Source organism: Staurois parvus, unplaced genomic scaffold (assembly GCF_062004578.1).
Source record: "Staurois parvus isolate SC_StPar_1 unplaced genomic scaffold, SC_StPar_1.0 ptg000137l, whole genome shotgun sequence".
Taxonomy (NCBI): domain Eukaryota; kingdom Metazoa; phylum Chordata; class Amphibia; order Anura; family Ranidae; genus Staurois; species Staurois parvus.
In genome coordinates this window covers 5801426-5822970 of record NW_028317933.1, presented here as the reverse complement: position 1 = coordinate 5822970, position 21545 = coordinate 5801426, and the positions used below count along the sequence as shown (strand labels likewise).

At 46.4% G+C, this 21545-nt stretch overlaps 1 protein-coding gene across 1 annotated transcript in view; it reads left to right on the top strand.

Annotated features, from left to right (window-relative positions):
• Positions 1 to 5168: 5168 nt before the first annotated feature.
• The window catches only part of NCOA6 (nuclear receptor coactivator 6), a 79148-nt gene continuing 62771 nt past the window's right edge, over positions 5169 to 21545 (top strand). Inside the window, exon 1 of the mRNA XM_089673296.1 lies at positions 5169 to 5300. The gene's annotated coding sequence lies outside the window, so the exon portion shown is untranslated. The remainder of the gene's footprint in view (positions 5301 to 21545) is intronic.

The following is a 21545-nucleotide window of genomic DNA, read 5'->3' as shown; positions in this document are numbered from 1 at the left end:
CTTGCTGCCATGTGATTGGATGATTAGCAATTTGTGTTACCAAGTGATTGAACAAGTGTACCTAATAAAGTGGCTGGTGAGTGTATATTTCCTTCAGCCAAACCAGTAGGAGGTTTTGGCCACTGGTGCATGCTGGGGGGATATAAATATTTGGGACAAGACCATGTGCTTGCTGTCTTTCCCTGACCTGAGTTCTGGGGGGGGGTGCTGCTGGAAGGAGCTCTGCTGATGCCCTAGGTTCACACTTATGTGGATTTCAGTGCATTTCCTGTTTTGCAGAAACACACTACAGTCCATTTACCATGATTTCCTATGAATCTAGTTCACATGTGAGCATTTTGAGCCGATACATTTTTTTGAAAGGGCCAGGGATTTTTTTTTCTCCCAGCAGACTGCATTTTTTGTGCAATAAACTTCAATGGAACTGCACCAAAAATGCAAGTGTTGCGTTTTTGATGCATTTTTTTTTTTCTGCTAATAGGAAAGTATGACAGTTCTGTTCATGTAGTGCTACTTTGATGTGATTTATACTCCCTGGCACCCAAGTAGCATCCAACTCGCACCCATCCAAAGTCACATCAAAGTCAACAATTTCCTATTGGCAAAAAAACGCAAAAAGAATAAAACACACAACAAAAAAACAGGTGTTCTAAAACACAAAACATACTGTGAATATCACACAATCTGCATAGATGTCATCCTAACCTTAGGCCCAATAACCTGTTTGGGGCCTAACGTGCTGATGTGGTCCTGAAGCTGTCCTGCTTGGTGTAGAAGAAGACCCAGGGGAGGCTCCTTGCTCAAGAAAAGCCAGGAAGAAGGCTGGATTCTTGCAGGGCTGTAGGGTCTGATGACTCCCTTGGAGGACACACTGAATTTGGGAACACACTTACAGTGTTGACTTAAAGGTTCTGATACTGTAAAGCTGGACATTGATCTGGAGAGTCTGTAAGCCCTGGTTCACACATGTCCATTTTTGGATGCATTTTGAACTGCCAGATTTGAAGAGAGAGAGAGAGAGAGAGAGATGTCATTCATGGCGATATTGCTTACTACTGTGATCTCTGTGATTGGTAACTGCAATCACATGGTACAGGGCCAATCATATAAATCACAATGGTTAACAATGGCATCATGAATGATGCCAGACACAGTTAAAAGACAGATTGTTTATACGGTAATCATCACTGCATATGCAGCCATAGTGTTAAAAAAAATTCTGATCACCCCCCAACCCCATAGCAAGTGCACTGTCTCTATGGTGACATTGTACTGCTGTGGTAGTGATCATATACAATGACTGGCTACACTGATATCATTGTATCTCAGTGCCGCCAGCCAATATGTCTGATCAATGCCACAGCAGTACAATGTCACCAAACCAAAGCTGCCAGTCAGTATCACTAATCACCGCCATGCCAGTCAGTGTCCCTAGTCACTGCCACCCACTCACAGTGTCCCTGATCACTGCCACACAAGTTACAGTGAATTCTGTTCACCGCAAAACCAGTCCCAGTGTCCACTATCACCGCCACACAAGTCCCAGTGTCCACTATCACCGCCACACAAGTCCCAGTGTCCTCTATCACTGCCACACCAGTCCCAGTGTCTCTAATCACTGCCACACCATTCATATTGTACCTGATCACTGCCACACCAGTTACAGTGAATTCTGTTCACTGCAAAACCAGTCCCAGTGTCCACTATCACCGCCACACCAGTCCCAGTGTCCTTGATCACTGTCACACCAGTAATATTGTCCCTAATCACCACCACACCAGCCCCAGTGTCCACTATCACTGCCACACCAGTTCCAGTGTCTCTATAATCACTGCCACACCATTCATATTGTCCCTGATCACCTCCACACCAGTTACAGTGTTTCTGTTCACCGCAAAACCAGTCCCAGTGACACCTTACTGTTGTATGTCAGCAACAATGTCCCTGATTATCACACCAGTCCCAGTGTCACCAGACTGGTGTACGTCAGCAACAATCTTCCTGATCGCTGCTACACAAGTCCCAGTTTCACTAGACCAATACAGCCAGCAACAGTGTTATTGAGCACAACCACACCAGTGCAGTGTAGCCTCTGCCTGCTGCCTGTACTGACCCTGGCCGGTTTACTGACCATGTTTCTGCCTGCTGCCTGGACCGATCCTTTGCTGACCATGTCTATGTCTGCAGCCTGAACTCACCCATCTGCACATCTTGCTGGCTACATTTCTGCAAGGCACCAGTCCCAGCCACCCACTGCAGACAACTGCATGCCTGGAACCACAGGAACTCTTCTGTTCTTCCTTTCTTCAGTCTCCTGTACTTTATGGCGAGTGAACATGGAATTCCTGGGGTCAATCACATACAAGTAGGCTAGGCTTGCTTGTCGTATAGGAACTGGGACTACTATAGGTGAGTCTACAGCCGTGGCCAAAAGTTTTGAGAATGACACAAATATTAATTTTCACAAAGTCTGCTGCCTCAGTTTTTATGTATATACTCCAAAATGTTATGAAGAGCGTTCATATGAATTACAATTAATTGCAAAGTCCCTCTTTGCCATGAAAATGAATTTAATCTCCAAAAAAAAAACAATTTCCACTGCATTTCAGCCCTACCACGAAAGGACCAACTGACATCATGTCAGCTGGAGATCACTCTGTCATGCTGATTGAGTTAAAATAACAGACTGGAAGCTTTAAAATGAGGGTGGTGCTTGAAATCATTGTTTTTCCTCTGTTAACCATGGTTACCTGCAAGGAAACGTGCAGTTATCATTGCTTTGCACAAAAAGGGATTCCCAGGCAAGGATATTGCTGCTACTAAGATTGCACCTAAATCAACCATTTATCGGATCATCAAGAACTTCAGGGATTGTTGCGAAGAAAGCTTTAGGGAATCCTAGAAAGTCCAGCAAGCTCCAGAACTGTCTCCTAGAGTGGATTCAGCTGCGGGATCAGGACACCACCAGTGCAGAGCTTGCTCAGGAATGGTAGCAGGCAGGTGTGAGTACATCTGCATGCAGAGTGAGGTGAAGACCTTTGGAGGATGGCCCAGGGGCGGACTGACAACTCATGGGGCCCCCGAGCAATAGGGGATCATGGGGCCCCTGTGTCCTTGCCCAAACTCAAAAAGCCTATGAAAAAGGTACCAGGGGCATCTCATGGGGCCCCCTACTGACCCAGTGCCCGTGTTTCAAAATGGTCAGTCCGCCCCTGGGATGGCCTAGTGTCAAGATGGGCAGCAAAGAAACCACTTCTCTCCAGGAAAATCATCAGGGACAGACTGATATTCTACAAAAGGTACAGGGATTGGACTGCTGAAGACTGGGGTAAAGCCATTGTCTCTGATGTTTGGGGCATCTGGAAAAAACCTTGTCTGGAGAAGAAAAGATGAGCACTACCATCAGTGCTGTGTCATATCAACAGTAAAGCATCCTGAGGCCATTCATATGTGGGGTTGCTTCTCAGCCAAGGGTTTGGGTTCACTCAAAATTTTGCCCAAGAACACCACCATGAATGAAGAATGGTCCAAAAACATCTTCTCCCAACCATCCAAGAACAATTTGGTGACGGACAATGCCTTTTCCAGCATGATGGAGCTCCTTGCCATAAGGGAAGTGATAACTAAATCACTTAGGGAAAAAAACATCGAAATTTTGGGTCCATGGCCAGGAAACTCCCCAGACCTTAAATTCTTCCCCTCTGCCCTATAACAGAAGTACTACTACAGGGCAGCAGGGCTGTGCAAAATCACGTGTATATATATATATATATATATATATATATATATATATATATGTGATTTGCATTTCTGGGTAGGAGGCACTCACGCCGCCCTACCTGCGCCACCGAACCTGTGTGTCACAGTGGTCACATGACCCGAACCCGGAGATTCCCCAACGGCACCCAGCAATCACCGAGTAATACTGACAGGGGAGAGACCTGTGTGTAAACAACACAGATCTCTCTCCTGCCAGCAATAACATGCTGCTCTGTATTTCTCTGCACAGCAGCATGTCTCACCAGTAACACACACACAGCACATCATGTAAAACTGCACACATTTACCCCTTTGATTGCCCCAGATGTTACCCCTTCCTGCCCAGTGTCATTACTACAGTGTCAGTGCTTTATATTAGCACTGATCACTGTATTAGTGTCATTGGAATATTAGTGGAAGTCAGTTTCCACCCAGTGTCAGAATGACCGCCGCAGTCCCGCTATAAGCCGCTGACCGTCGCCATTGCTAGTATTAAAAAAAAAAAATTACAGTAATTACGAAATTTGATTTTTAACATTTTTTTACTGGACATGTTTTACAGCAAAAAGTCAAAAATGTTTTTTTTTTTCAAAACGGTATTTTTTTTGTTTATAGCACAACAAATAAAAAACGTACAGGGGATCAAACACCACCGAAAGAAAGCTCTATTTGTGGGAAAAAAAAAGGACATAAATTTCATTTGGGTGCAGCGGTGCATGACCGCGCAATCGTCAGTTAAAGTAACACAGCGCCATAACACAAAAAACGGCCAGGTCAGGAAAGGGGGTAAATCCTCAGGAAGGCAAGTGGTTAAAGTATGACGTTAGGTATCTATTTACTCGGCATAATGGCATTTTTTTTCCTTTCACCAAAACATTTGGTTAGTATTCTTTTTTTGCATTAAAATTTTAAAAAAGTATTTTTTTCCAAAAAAAAATGCATTTGACAAAGCGCTGTGCAAATACTGTGTGACCTTAAAAAATGGAAAAACCCACCAATTTATTCTTTAGGGCCTCTGCTTAAAAATATTTACCTATTGGGGGTTCTAAGTGATTTTCTAGCAAAAAAAAAAACAACAAAAAAATCATTAATAATAAAAAACCGCCAGGAAAAGGCCTGGTCCTCAAGTGGTTACTGTAACCAAGTTGGCTAGGCTTCAAGCAATATACTTTCAACACAGGAAGTAACCCGCTCCGGTTCCCTCCCTGGAGAGGAGCGGCGGACACCGGGCACAGAGGTAGCAGCACCTCGCCGTGTAGATGCTCCGCTACACTTTGTATTCCAGCTCCGCCCACCCCTGTAACAAGCCCCGCCCGCTCCGAAGCTCTTGCAGGAGACGTCACGCTCCCTCTCCCGATTGGTCGAGTGGGCCGTACCATTTTTTCAGGGGTGACTCTGGCCCCTTCGCTTTTCTCTTTGCCCTAGCATTATGCTTCTGCCGAGCGAGGCGCTCCCCTTTCCCGCCGCCAAGTGGTGTCGTCTGGGCCTCGCTGCTTTTTCGTTGTTCCCGGGAGCGGAAGGAGCCGAGAGTCCGGTCATAGGTGAGGGGGCCGGTGCACCGGGGGTGGGAGGGGAAGGCGGTGCGTTATTAATTAGGCTTCTATGTGTATAAAAGGAGGGGAATGAATATCAGGGCGGGAGAGGCCATGGAGGACAGACCCCCCGTGTCTGTGTGCAGAGGACGTTGCGCAGCAGCATGATGTTGGAGGCGTCATGTGTGGTGACCTGGTCGGGGTGCGGTGTATATCTGCACCGTTCATAGGATATTGCTGTTTGTGGTTCCCTGCTGTGTGTGCGCAGCATTCACCATCGGAGAATATACAATTCATCAATAAAATGCCCTCTGGGCCCTATGTAGTGGAGGGAAGCGCCTGCGTTGCCCATAGCAACCGATCAGATACCAGCTGCTGTGTTCCTGTATACCCAGCGTCATAGGTGACCCATCCGCCTCCATGGACAACGGCTGGAAGAATGTGCTGTCCCTAGATCAGCCATGACAAGAAGCAATGGTGAACATGTTGATTGCGGGGCAGTAAAAAATGTGTTGTTAAGCCACATTTTAACCCCCCTCCTAAAGCTGGGGGGGGAGGGGGTGTTCACATGCTGTGGTCACAATGCTTCACTTTGCATGCGTATCAAAAACTACAATTTGTATATTTATTTCAGGTATTTCTATAACGCCATCAATTTATGCAGCACTTTACACATATATTGTACATTCACATCAGTCCCTAACCCTCAAGGGGCGTACAATCTAAGCACGGGTGTCAAACTGGTGGCCCTCCAGCTGTTGCCAAACTACAAGTCCCATGAGGCATTGCAAGATTGACATTACAAGCATGACTCCCAAAGGCAGAGGCATGATGGGACTTGTAGTTTCACAACAGCTGGAGGGCCGCCAGTGTGACACCCCTGATCTAAGGTCCCTAACTTACATTCGTACATACACGTACTAGGGACAATTCACCATAGATTCACTCCTGTGCGTTTTCTGCAGCGTTTAGCAGAAACACATTGCAGTCCATTTAACGTGATTTCCTATGGGACGGGTTCACATCTCCGCGGTTTCACGCGGTGTTTTCTTTGGGAGACTTTTTTCAATGCCAAACGTTGCGTTTTGGTTCTATAGACTTCAATGGGAACGCTGCAGAAAATCATGTATTGCGTTTTTGATGCATTTTGTGTTTAGAATCTGCCTAGCAACAAGATAAATAAAATAAAAAAACCCGCAAAACGTAGGAAAAACGAAACGCAATGCATTAACGCCACCTGCATAGGTGTTAGCCTAGACTTAGACAGGATCCAATTAACCTCTTGGCACCGGTCGAACGCAAATGTGCGGCCTCCCGGCGTCTGGGCCTAGATGCCCAGCGGCTGCGCATGTGCGTTCTATTAAAAATAAACATATGTGCTTAGAGCGTGCTCCCAGCACACATGTCCGGTACTCACGGAAAGGTCCCGATCTCCTCTTTTGATTGGGACCTTTCCCAATCATGTGACGGTGGGTCACAGCGGTCACATGACCCTAAACCCCACCACCCAGCTTCTGAAACCCTTAAGGGACCGGGAGGCTCCCAGCGCACATGTCCGGTACTCACGGAAAGGTCCTGATCTCCTCTTTCGATCGGGACCTTTCCCGATCATGTTACGGCGGTCACATGACCCTAAACCCTGCCCCGCCTCCCAGCTTCTGAAACCCTTAAAGGACCGGGAGGCGCCAAGGAGTTAACCTACCAGCATGTCTTTGGAGTATGGGAGGAAACCAGAGTACCTGGAGGAAACCCACACAGGCACAGGGAGAACATGCAAACTCCAGGCAGGTGATGCCGTGGTTGGGATTTGAACCAATGATCCTAGTACTGCCAGGCTGAAGTGCTAACCATTTAGCCACTGTGCTGCCCATTGGTGGGTGGCAAGTCCACCAGATGCTGCCCATTCAAGAAAATGGGGAGGCGCTGCAGACGCTCTCTGAATGTTGATTGGTTTTCAGAGAAGTGGTGGATCTAGCAACACCTCTGAATCTACCCTGAGGGCCTGTTCACACCAGGAATCGCTCAGCAATGCAATTCACTTGTGATCTGGATGCAGTGCGACTTCGGCCTGTTCATTTGAATGGGCTAAAAATGTGCTGACCCGCGTCAGAAGTAGTGCATGCACTACTTTACAAATTGCACTGCAACCGGGCCGCATGGTACTTCTGTATCATGAGATCCAGTGCAGGCAAATGCACTGCGTTTGCAGTAATACAAATCAATGGCGTATTCTCCAAAAAGGAAGCGCCAATAATATGACTATAAGTATATCTTATGTGTATTTGTCATTCCTGGGCAGCGAAAACGCCTGAATTTATGCTGTGCGATCTTCTTGCGTCTGTGTGCAAGCGGCCTTAGGCTGACTTACTACCTAGAATATTATTTATACACACATAAGAGATACTTATAGTCATATTATTGGCTCTTTATTGATTTTTTTGTTTTTGAAAACCATCCCACACTGATTTGTATTAATGATTTATTACATGTGGGGGGAGGGGGACACATTGTTGGTATCCGTTTCCCTAAAATCAACTTTATATGATCTGGGTGGCAGAGCATAGGTAGTCGTTCTTTATTTTGCAGTGTCCTTAGCATTGCGCTGACACCTATTGTTGAGTGCAGTGCGTTTTGAACGTGGTGCTGGAAACGCATTCAGATCATGGGTTTCCCACACTGTGTTCTGGTGTGAACTTGCCCTGAGATCCAGGAATCACACAGCAGCGTGGTGTTCGTTCCTGTGTGGCTCACACGCGACCATTTTGAATGGGCTGAAATCACACTGGACCGCACCAAAAGTGGTGCATGCACTACTTTAAAAGAGAAGTGAGGGTTATAAAAATAATAAACACTTATACCCACTTAGGTAGAAGCAGCATCAATCCGATGGTGCATCTGTTTCCTGCTGGCTCTCTGACTGAGAACTGAGCGATCAAAGACCACCGATCGCTCAGTTCTTCCCTCTGCTTTGAGCAGAGAATGGTGACTGTTAGTCAGCAGCTCTCTACCCTGCCCCTCCTGCACTTACTGCAGCGCTGGGCTGTGGAGGGGGTGGGAGCTGCTGGCTTAGGCTCTCAGCAGCTCACTGCGAGGCTGAAACAGCTGCCGGTCCAGACATCTCAGTGGATCCCAACCATACGGTCTGGATCTTTTTAGAGCTTGGACCAGCTTTTTGACATCAGCCAACAGTGGCTATGGCCTGCTGTCGGCTGAAAATGAGTTACAGGAGTGCAGAATGAACTAAACTCTTGTGATCCGCAGAAGTACATTCAAAATTGCTTTGGCTGTACCTCTCCTTTAAAATGAAAAAAAAAATCACTGCAGCCAGATCGCATGGTATTGAAGTACCTTGTGACCCGATGCAGACAAACACTGCGTTCGGGGGTGCCACAGGTGAGGTGGGAGGGCCACGTGCAATGGCCTTGCAAGCCTTGCGTTTGACACGTGCCTTACACTATACAATCTGGTTGTACAATCTCCTTTAAATCTACACTCCACTATGTAGTATTAGGACTGCTTAACCACATACCATAATACAAAGGCTTGTTTAGTTGTCCCTATATTATATAGTTTTGGCAAAGCTAAAGGAAATTGTACAGAGATTGTTCAATCAGATTGTATAGTGCACAGCCAGAGTTATAGTTACCAAAACTATGTAATATGAGGACCTACCTAAACAATGCTTTCAATATATCAAATCAGGCAGGCCGTTGCATTACATAGTGTATGGTAGATCTAAAGGAGATTGTACAATGAGGCTGTATAGTGGGTAGTCAGCCTAAGGCCTTTTGTACACAGATGCAATAGGGACACGCAGCATACATTGGAGTGTATTTCTCCGCCCAGGAGGGACAGATACAAATCAATGACAGGCTGGCTGAACCTGCAGCTTTACAGGTATATACACAAATCCCTTTGTTTATATTCCTACCAGGACTTACTACCCAGAACTTGGAGCCTGTGCATTCAGGGCAGTGTGCAAGTCCTGGTACACATGTAAACAGTGGGCTTTGTGTACCTGTAAAAGCATGGGTTCAACCAGCCTGTCATTGGTTTGTACAGGCTGGTTGTATGATCTACCTGTCACCCCCTGCACAAAAATACATCTGATTGTACTCTATATGGTCCTCTAGCATGTATGCGCAAGAGGCCTAAAAGCAGAATGGGACCTTAAAGTGGACCTTCATCTAAATTAAAACGGTTGCAAAGGGGACACGCACACATACACGTTTGCATACCCCTGGAGAATTGGTAGTACTATATACCATTTTTAAAGAAAACATGAGTGAACGGGTAAAACACATTTATTTCTTTTGGGATTCATATTCAGCTATAGGTCATAACAGAATGGCACAATCATAACACAAAACATGGCAACAAGTAAACAAATGAAATGCCCCCTGTTTAAAAGTCTTCATCCCCTTAGTTCTTAATACTGTGTACTGCCCCCTTTAGCATCAATGACAGGGTGCAGTCTTTTGTAATAATTGTTTGAGGTCCCGAGTTCTTGCATGTGGTATAGTTGCCCATTGGCAAAATGCCTCCAGGTCATACACAATCTTGTCTTCCATGAACCTCACATTTGAGATCAAAACAGTGCAGGTGCAGACTGACCATTTGGAAACTCGGGCACTGCCCGAGGGCCCGGGGTAAGTAGGGGGCCCCGTGAGATGCCCCTGGTACCTTTTTCATAGTCTTTTTTTGAGTTTGGGCAAGGACACAGGGGCCCAATGATCCCCTATTGCCCGGGGGCCCCATGAGTTGTCAGTTCGCCCCTGCGCCAGTGTCTCGATGATTTTAAGGTCAGGAGACTGTGATGGTCACTTCAGGACCATCACCTTTTTCTGCTGTAACCACTGGAGGGTCAATTTGGCCTTGTGCTTAGGGTGATTGTTGTGCAGGAAAGTCCAAGAGTGCCCCAGAATAATGCAAATTGTCTGCCAGTATTTTCTGATAACATGCTGCATTCATCTTTCCATCAATTTTCACAAGATTCCATGTGCCTTTAGAGCTCTCCCCCTTAGAGCCCCCCCCCCCAAAGCATCAGTGAGTCACCACCATGCTTCACAGTAGGGATGGATTTTTTGTCACTATAGGTTGACCCCTCTTAAACATAGCGCTTTTGGTTGTGACCATAAAGCTCTATATTGGTCTTGTCACTCCAGATTACAGTGTGCCAGAAGCTGTGAGGCGTGTCAAGGTGTTGTCGGGCATATTGTAACTGGGCTTTTTTTGGCAAGCACATTCCTTTCTCAAGCGCTTTGGCATTGCGCATGCTCGGAAACACGCCACATCTTCCCCCAGTGAAGTCATCACGCCGACACTACAGTCCAGGAAGTGTTCCAGCCCTTGATCCAGATGGTGAATTGTTCCAGCCAGCTTCCACATCCATGACAGCGGCCACCACGCGCACTCCCCCAGGAGTTTTATAAACGATGAGCCTTCTTGCTTATAGCACCATGTGAGTTGCCGGACTTGTGCATGTATTAGATTTGCTTTACTGTCTACACTTAGAGGCGCTTCTCCTGTTTCCTTTCTTGTTTCCACATTGCTCTTAGGACAAACTTGTCCTGGTGGATGGGCTTATGTACTGTTGTGTTTATACTAGTGGTGCACCGAAATGAAAATTCTGGTTCCGAAAATGCAAATTCAAAATGCACTGGCCGAAAACCGAAACCGAAATGCGCAGTGTTTAAAAACGAATATATATTATTTGGAAAAAATACACTTTGATAAAAAAAAAACAATATATACCCCAATTTTTTTGGTAAAATATGAAAGAGGATTTTGCTGCAAGTAAATAGATACCAAACATGTTACGCCATAAAATTGCGCTTGCTCATGGAATGGCGTGAAACCGCAGTACTTAAAAATCTCCATGTGTGATGCTTCAAAAATTTCAGGTTAGCAGTGTAAAGTTACAGAGGAGGTCTAGTGTGAGAATTCTTGCTCTGGCGTTCGTGGCGATACCTCACGTGTTTGGTTTGAACACCATTTACATTTGTGGGCATGGCCTACGTATGCGTTCACCACTACGTGCGCACGGGGGGACAGGGGCACTTTAAACTTTTTTTTGTTATTTATTTCATGTGTTTTCTTCTTTTTGCACTGTCCCTTTAAAAAAAAAAAAAAATCACTTTTATTCTTATCACAAGAAATGCATGCATCCTTTGTGATAGAAATAATTAGTGACAGGTCCTCTTTATGATGCGATATGGGGTCAATAACCCCACATCTCTCCTCTGCACTGTAAAGCATTGGATCAAAAGAAAAAAAGCATTGATCTAGTGCAGGGGTAGGCAACCTCTGGCTCTCTAGCTGTTGTGGAACTACATTTCCCATTAGACATTGCAAAATTGACAGTTACAGCTATGACTTGCAGAGGCATGATGGAACTTGTAGTCCTGCAACAAGCTGGAGAGCCGCAGGTTGCCTACCCCTGATCTAGTGCTTTAAGAAAAAAATAAAAAATGGCCGGAACCAGAAGTGACATCGCTCCGGTCCTCCAAGGGCATAGAGATGAGTGGAGGCCATCTTTCCTTCACTCATCTCTTTGCCCAGCGCCGGGATTGTTCAGTGGTTTCTCAAGTAAGGCTGAGAACTACCGAGTGGGAAGCAGCGGTGAGGGGCGGGGTTTTCTCGGCATCTCTAGCTGTGCTTTTTTTTTTTCATATCGTCCGAAACATTTTGGCCACCAAACGTTCGGTGCATCCTTAGTTTATACATTACAGCTCACAAGGATTTAGGACTTTTTATTATTTTATTATTATTTGTCTTTTGGACAGTCGAGTTTTGTGGCCATAGAGTGCGAAATCCTGTGCGCCTTTATTCCACTAGTTGTTTTTAGTATTTTAAAGTGCAGCTTGAGCCATTGGGGGCTGCAGGCTCACTTGCCATAAAGTGCAAGTTCAGGATTCTTCAAACCTTTAAGCTAAGGCGGCCGCCTTCATTGCACATGTTGTTTTGTGTTTGAGCATGTTTTATTTAAAATTACACTTTTTTTCACTCCTGACCAGGGGTGGACTGACCATTTGGAAACTCAGGCACTGCCCGAGGGCCTGGGGTCAGTAGGGGGCCCCATGAGATGCCCCTGGTACCTTTTTCATAGGCTTTTTTGAGTTTGGGCAAGGACACAGGGGCCCCATGATCCCCTATTGCCCGGGGGCCCCATGAGTTGTCAGTCCGCCCCTGCTCCTGACGAAGCACTTTTATGGGTGAAGCATGTTGAGTTTTGGGGTTGGGGTGCTCACTTTTTATTGTGCTTTATTATATCAGGGGATGCAGGGTAAAATTGACAACTAGTCTGATGTGGGAGGTACACATTAGTCTGACTTGTTTTTGAATGTTAGTAAGGGAATGTTTCTGTTCATGGATTCCTGATTTGAATACCCCTACCAGATATTTTATCTCTTGCATCCACCTGCAGGTTCATAAATGTTTGTCGACTTACGTTATGTTAGCTTTGTATGAATGAAAGTTATGTTTTAGGGCTTAGTGGGTTCTGTATAGAGAGATTGGTGCATTGATCTGTCAGTTGTGATTAGCCTGTAATTAATTTTGCTCTGAATAGTCAGGCAAATTTATTGGTTTATAAGTTTAGATGTGTGGCAGACCTTGCAGCCCCCCCCCCCAAAAAAAAACAAATCGGTCTGCAGCTGATTGCTTTTCAGAAGTGGTGAGGAGGTAATGTGCCGCCCCCTCACCGCCTGTAAGTGCTACACCACTGTGCAGGTTGCAGGGCTGCAATGCATCGTGGATGAAGCATACGCACAAATCCGTCCATCTGCCTTTGCAGCTTGAAGGTAGGGTGGTTAAAACGCAGCTAAAGCGCTTGTTTTTCCTGCCCTCAGAAGTGTAAAGAGCCCTTGTACTTAAATTACTACATTTGTGAGTAATTGGCTGTTGTGTCCAGCACAGTTCTCATTTCATGCATTTTGTTACTAATTACAATGTATTGTTATACAAAGTATCGGTAAAGCCAGAAGTATCAAAGGTGTTGATATGTTCTGTAGAATGAAGGAAGGATGTTGTGCTTGCAGAGTGACCTGGTGGTTTGTTTTTCTCTTTCCCTTAAAAAAAATCACTAGAGCAAAGTGATATTAGCAGAACGTGCATAAAAGATATGTGGTCTGACCTGTTAATAAAAATACATGCAAAACCCCACTGCATGTAGTTTGATGTTCATACTATTTGCATGTGAAAGGGCCTCGGAGAATCTCTTTAACCCCTTGCCTACCGGGCACTTATACCCCCTTCCTGCCCAGGCCAATTTTCAGCTTTCAACGCTGTCGCAATTTGAATGACAATTGTGTGGTCATGCAACATTGTACCCATATGGAATTGTTATCATTTTTTTCTCACAAATAGAGCTTTTTTTTTTGCGCTATAAACAAAAAAAGAGCAAAAAATTAAAAAAAAAAAAGTTTTTTCTATCTGTCTTTGTTTCTATTATAAAATTTTGCAAACAGGTAATTTTTCTCCTTCACTGATGTGCATTGATGAGGCAGCACTGAAGGGCACTGATAGGCAGCACTGAAGGGCACTGATAGGCAGCACTGAAGGGCACTGATAGGTGGCACGGATAGGCGGCACTGATGATGGGTACTGATAGTCAGCACTGATAGGCGGCACTGCTGGGCATTGACTGGCGCAACTGCTGGTCACTGACTGGCGGGACTGCTGGTCTGCACTGATGGGCACAGGTGGGTAGCACTGGTGGGCACAGGTCGGTGGCACTGCTGGGCACAGGTGGGCAGAACTGGTGGGTGGCACTGCTGGGCACCAATCATCAGGGCACTGATCATCCGTGCCGATCCCTGCTCTGACAACTGCCGCTTCTCAGCAGTACTTTCCTGACGCTTTGACAGCGTGAGGAAAGTGCAGCCGAGAACCGGCAATTGCATTTCCCTGTGATCAGCATGTCATTGGACACGGCTGATCACGTGGTAAAAGGCCGCTGAGATTGGCCTTTTACCACATCACGTGATCAGCTGTGTCCATAGGATCGCTGGGTACTCGCCCCCAGGGGGCATGCAGGAGAGTGCGTTCTGGGAGGATGTCATATGACATCCACCCAGAACCGGCCGGCTGCAGTGCAGTCATCGTTCGGCTATCTGCGGTCGGCAACTAGTTAAAATGTTATTAATGTTTACTACAACCTGGAATAAAATAAATGCCCCAACCAAAGGTTATGTTTCAGTTATAGGGGGAGTCTGGTAGACCAAAGCTGGCCATAGATGGATCAAAATTCAGCTGATGCAACAGAAACAGTCGAATTTTGATACAACTATGGCCAGTCCTGACCCAGTAATAGACTTCTCATGAACAGGAATGTTGGAAATTTTTGGTTTGCTCAGATTCAGCCAAAGGGCTGCAGCATTGATAAGTACTTTCTGACAGCTGAGGAGTCCCCGCTGTCAGAATACAATAACACCATCCACCTCGATTGTGTGGATGGGAGAATCCGTTCAGATTTTTCGATCTGGCTGAATGAAAAAAATAGACCCATGTATGCCCAGCTTAAAGCGATTCTAAAGGGGTTTTTTTTTTAGATGAAAAAAATAACAAAGATCTTATACCTACCTGCTCTGTGCAGTAGATTTGCAGAGAGCAGTCCCAATCCTCTTTTTCTCGGGTTCACCACAGTGCTCCTGGCTCCTCCCCTTTGACCAGTGCCCTCAATAGCAAGCCACATGCTATGGTGGCAGTGGCGCTTGCTCGCTCCTGAACCCTGATCTATGTGTCCATAAGACACATAGAGCCGTGGCTCTACCCCGCCTGTGCCTTCATCTCATTGGCTCACTGAGAGAGACCCGGGACAGCCAAGGCGCCTGTGCACATTGCTGGAGAGAGAGGGGGCTCAGGTGAAGGGAGTTGTAGGAGGAGCAGCACACAGAAGGTTTTTAAAACCTCCTGCCTGTACAACCACTTTAAGTTTCCTATTAAGTTTGTACATCTCTTGGGGACTCCTGTTGCATCCTTAATCTTATAAAAAATAAATCCATTCAGCGGGAAGAATGGGTCATCCTCAGTATGGTGATAGCAGGTGTGCAGAACTCGGAACTGAAGCAGCACCAGAGACCTTTAGCCCCTTGGCACCGGCGCCTCCCGGCCCTTTAAGGGTTTCAGAATGTCAGCAATCGTGGCGACAAGCGAGCTGGCGCATGCGCGGTATGCTGATCCACGCTAGCCGGCGTGTACTAGGGCCTGGGTGGCGGAGATTGTGCATGCGCACTCGCGGTCGCTCGCCTGGCACCAATGGCAGGGCGCACTATTTAAACCTGCCCTGCACAGACTCCCATTGCCGTATGGTCTGATTGTTTCTTGTGTTCCTGCCTGGTGATTCGTTGCTGACCTTGCCTGATCCTGACCTCTGCTGACTTCTCCTGCTCTGACCCCCCTGGCTTGTTTTGACCTCTCTTCTGGACATTCCGTATTTTGATCTGAACTCCTGTTGCCGACCTCGGCGAGTGACCCGACTACTCTGCTGCCTGGTACTTCACTGACCCCACTGTTACCGACCCGGCCCATTTGACCACGCTCATTTGTCCATCCATCCATCCTGTACGGATCCAGCCATCCCTGCTTCTGCCTTCTGCCTCTTCACGTCAGGCTCTCCACCTGCATAGACCCCTGGTGGATTCCTCTACCTCAGGCAGGTGTACTCAGGGGCCGCGACCTGGTTCCTGTCTGCTCCAAGTCCATCCCCACTATCAGGGGCCCTGGTGAACAAGCAGACTGGGGCTTAGACTCCGCGCTCTGAGGAATCCTGTTCTGTGGACTGCTAGAGGTACCGCCAGGCAGTTGCTAACACAGAAGTCGGGAGGCAGGGTGGGGTTTTAGGGTCATGTGACCGCTGTGATTTGCTGTCACGGCAGTCACATGATCGGGAAAGGTCCCGATCGAAAGAGGAGATCAGGACTTTTCCGTGAGTTCCAGACATGTGTGCTGGGAGCGCGCAGGGCGTGCGCTCTCAGCATGTTTTTCTTAATTGCACGCAAAGACTGTATACAGAACTTACAATTCCATTATGACCCTCTTGGTAAGAAGCCCCCGCCCATTATTTATTCTGACATTTGATGGTTAAGTGATGAGGGTTTATTTTCTTTATCGTACATCACGGGACACAGAGCAGGCTATTCATGACTATGTGGTTTATATGCCACCTATAGGTGAATGGACACTGGCCGGCCAATTAGAGAGGAAGTCCTCCCCTATATAACCCCTCCTACACAGCGATTGTCTGTAAGGTGGGTGGTCACTGAAAGTGTTGCTTGTGCTCCTGGAGCATACCTAAGGTCTGGTACAGTTCCTTCAAGAATCAGGGACTTTAATTGGATCCATTCATAAAGCTGTGAGTCAAAATGCATGGTACCCGAGCCTTGCTGGATAAGGAGAAGAATCCTCTGGGTTTTGCCTGTAATGTAATCTTGTGGCTCTGGACCCCGCATAGATGGAACCCTGTGCAGCTTTAAATCTGACCAATGCATTTACCAGCGGGGTGCTATACGGGTCCGAGGCAGTGGCCCCACATCATAGGGACTGGGTCCTTAAAGGTCTATATCACAATGCCCGTCGTGAGCGTGGGAGAAAGTTGGTGCCTGGTGGAAGTCAGGGACCTGCAGTAGGACTTGTAAGCTATCTTTTTTTTTTCTCTCTGTAAAAAAAAAAAGAAAAAGAAATTTGGAGGGAAAAGGAGAGGTATTGTTTGGCCAAAGTTTTCCACCAGCGGGAGTGCTAACAGCATTTTAGTCTGGGGCATGCTTGCCTGTTTCTGTTGGGGCCACTAGAAGGAGCATTCTGGTTCCTAGGAGTTTGGCCAGCCACTGGCGGGCATGCATGCACAAGAGGAGCGCGCGCGCATGTGCAGTAGTGGCTGGAAAAGGAAGTCAGCCATATTTATTTATCAGGAGACTTGAGCACATGTGGGCTGCTGGTGTCGCTGGTGAATTCCTGTGGCGAGACACAGAGCAGGCTATTCAGTGGGGCACATGAGTATTCCCCTGAGGGGAAAGAAGCGTTGGCCCATCAGTCAGGAGCCGCCTGTGGTGGCTCATAAGGTCTGCAGTTTTTTGAACACACTATTTTCATAGCTGTATCTTGTTGTCTGTGTTTACTATTGGAGGTGCACAGGTTTTTACTGAAGTAATATCTTCCAGAAAGCAGAATGGGGGAGACACAGCAGGAAGGGGCACTGATGTGCCACTGCCAGGTCCTGAGGAACCTAGCAAAATGTCCGCTGTAATATCCACTCCTGAGAGGCCAGAAGCAACTGTGCTGTCTGAGCCACTGCGTTTATCTGGCACCAGGGTTGATCTTGCTTCAGCCTTAGTAGGTTTAGAGCATAAGATTGTGGGGATGATTGCATCGGTTTCTCAGGGGACTAAGAAGCGGGAAGGATCCCCGTCACTAGAACCACCAATCCTGGAGCAGGAATAGGTAGAACCTGAGGATGAAAAAGAACTGGAGGAAGGTCAGGCAGTAGAGTCTCTGCCTGGCGGATCACAACCTGAAGAGAAGCAGGCAGTCTCTGCCTCCTAATTTCAGAGGTTATTAGTCCAGGACCTCACTGATATGGTACGATTTGGGTTCAGGATACCTCCGATAGAAACTTCTGAGGTTACTTATTCTTCTCTGGGCTCTTTGAGGCCTCCAGTAGGCAGGCCTTTCCATTGCATCCTCTTCTGGAGCAAATTATGTATGCTGACTGGGATCACCCAGACAGGGCTTTTTTTGAACCAAAGAAGTTTCTTTTTTGTACCCCAAGAGACGTTTGTTACGAAATGGGGTATGCTTGTAGTGGATGCAGCTGTTTCATCCCTGAATAAGACTTTAACATGTCTTGTGGATATTGTCCAGGTCTTCAAGGGTCCAGCAGATAAGAAACTGAAGTCTCTCCTTAAGGCCGCCTCCTCCCTGGCAAGTTCTGCCACACAGCCAGCAGTGGCAGCAATTGGCATTTTCCAGTATTTCTGACTGTGTCAAATGACTGCTTGGAAAGCCATTGACGAAGGGGGAATACTCGGCCGAGGATTTGGACAATGTTCCACGTGTTTTGTTTTGCGGTTGATGCTCTTTAAGGATTCAGTTCAGCACATTTCTCACTTGGTCCTCTTTATCAGTACACATACGCAAGCTCTGTGGCTAAAGAGTTGGTTGGCAGAACTGGTATGCAAAAAATGATTGGTAGGTTTTTCCTTTCATTGAGAGCGACTGTTTGGGGAAGATTTGGACATGTATATCCAAAGGATTTCAGAAGGAAAGAGTCTCTTCTACCCTTTAAAAGGAGATCCAAGCGCCCTTCTTTTAAGGTGTCAGGGGCTTCGGTTCCTGGCCCCTCATCTTCCCTGTAGTCGTTTGGCCACATTAGGTCCCAGCCTTTAGGAGTAGAACTCAGAATCAAAACCTGAGGAAACCCTGGGTGCAAAAGTCATCCAAGGCACATCCAAAGTCCTCCTCGTTATCAAGGGGCTCCTCCACTCACTATTGCTGCCTGGAGGGAGTTTTTATATATACTCTATCTTTTATACAGCGCTATTGTTTTTGTTTAAACTTTCAATAAACATGCATATTCTCTACAATGTTCATATCCTCAAATCAAAATTAAACATGATTCAATAAAGTTTCTCTGTGCATATAAAGTGTCCAAGTGCTTTCAGTTATTCACAGTATAATGCACAGTGCCTTCAAACTTAATAAAGTGTCCGTGCTCAAAAAAGTGCTCCATTTCCAACAATCGGTGCCAAAGTGTTTCTGAAATCCTCCACCATAACCACAGAACACTCACCAGATTTATATGACTACCTGTCACAGGTGAGTCATACAGCGCTTAGTATCATGGATAACCACCATCACCCTTCTACTTTGGCCAGCTGCACTCTTTCCTTTTTAAATGTCTCACACAACATGTAGGGAGAGATTGAGGGAGACTACCATAGTGTGAAATCTTTAAAACCTTTTATTTATTAAAAACCATTTCCACAATACCCACTCCCATACCCTTGCACCAGGATAAAAGCGCATATTACATCATAAGCATAGGGATAACACGGATCTGGCTCTAGGCTCTCTCCCTGCCACCTTCACCTGTAATTATCACTTCTGGTGTCGCTGTGTGGGATGATGTCCTTCCTGCTACGCCCCGACGTGGTGTTTTGTCTTCATGGCATTCTCAAAAGGTGCCTCTTTGGTAGTCTCCCTCCATCTCTCAAGGGAAACATTGCGTGTGAGGTTGCTGGGGAAGATGGTGCCCTCGTTCGAGGCTATTCCCTATGCCCAATTCCACTCCAGACCGCAGCAAAGGAACTTTCTAACTGTTTGGAACAAGAAGGTTCCGGCCCTGGATTACTGTATGTCTCTGTCTTCAGAGGTGCTGCGAAGCCTGAATTGGTGTTTGATGACTCACAATTTGGAGAGAGAGATCCTTTCGGCCTGTGGTGTAGAAATTGGTAACCACCAATGCCAGCCTCTCAGGTTGGGGGGCTGTCCTGGAGGAGGCCACAGTTCAGGGAACATGGCTTCCATGGGAAAGGGTTCTACTCATCAATTTCCTGGCACTTTGGGCAGTGAGGTTGGCTCTGAGGTATTGAACATCCAGGCTTCAGGGTTGGCCTGTAAGGGTTCAGTCCAAAAATACCATGGTAGTGGCATACATTAGCCGCCAGGGTGGTACCAGGAGTCGAGGGGCTCAGGAGGAGGTGAATTACATTCAGACCTAGGCAGAGAGATATTTTTCAAGTTTTCAGGGGGTGAAAAATAGTTAGGTGGATTATCTCAGTCGCCGGCGGTTGATTCCAGAGGAATGGGCTTTGCATCCCAAGGTTTTCAAGGGAATTGCCAGCGATGGGATTGCCCAGACGTAGATCTGTTGGCATCTAGGTTCAACAACAAGGTCAGTCTTTCTGTGTCCAGCGTAAGGGACCCTCGTGCTTTATTGATTTCTTGGAACCAGTTTTCACTGATTTATGCCTTTCCTCTGATTCAACTGCCGCCACGTCTCTAAGGCCCCTTTCGCACAGGCGTTCCATATGTCCATTTACAGATGAAAAACAGACACCCATGTATTTCTATGGACTAGTGGATGTAAACATGAACATCTTTTTATATCCGATAATGTCTGCATCCATCAACATCCGTTTTTTTGACTAAACGGAATGAACAAAAAACAGATGTAAACTGACAACAAACGAATGAAAAACCACTGTAAACGGAAGAAAAACAGTTGAAAACAAAAAAAAACGGATGTAAACTGATCCATTTTTTCTTGGGGGAAAAAAATGTGACTGAACTGATGAAAAAAGCGGAACGCCCTTGTGAAAGGGGCCTAAGGCTAGCTTCACACCTATGCAGTATGCGTTTGAGCTGTTTCTGCAGTGCATTTTTAATGTGGTGTGCATTTTTTTTTTTCAACTTATTGCTGGGCAGAACAAAACGCGTCAAAAACGCACTACATGCTTTTCTGCAGCGTCTCCATTGAAGTCTATGGAACCAAAAAAACAAAGTTTTGCATTTAAAAATGTCCCTGGCCCTTTCCAAAAAAAGGAACCGGGTGAAAACGCAGAGATGTGAACCTGTCTCATAGGAAATCGTGTTAAATGGACTGCTGTGTGTTACTGCAGAACACGAAATGCAGAGGAAGACGCATAGGTGTGAACCTAGACTTACGCAGGATTCAGGAGGAGTCTATTCTGGTTATACTGATTGCCCCAGCCTGGTCCAGGAGGACCTGGTATGTGGACATAGTGAAGGTGCCAGAAGACGGGTCGTGGTCCCTGCTGTTTCGGCCAGACTTGCTGTCTCAAGGTCATATATTGCACCCAGCTTTACGGCTGCTAAATTTGAAGGCGTGGCTATTGAAACCCAGATCTTAAACGATAGGGGAGTATCGGATTCTGTCATCCCCATCATGTTGGGTGCTAGAAAGATAGTCTCTAGGAACATTTGTTACAGAACTTGGAAGGCTTACATTTCCTGGTGTGAGGTCCGGAAATGGCACCCACGGAAGTATGTAGTTGGCAGAATTCTGTTGTTTCTTCATACAGGGTTGGAGAAGAAATTGGCTGTTAGTACCAATAAGGATCAGGTTTCAGCATTAGCTTTTTTTTTTCCAGAGGGCCATTGTGTCTTTCTCTTTGGTTCACACCTTTTTTACAGAGAGTAATGCGTATTGCTCTTCCTGTCAGGTTACCTTTGTGTCCTTGGGACCTGAACTTGGTTTTGGAGGTTTTGCAAAAACCACCATTTGAACCTATTAAG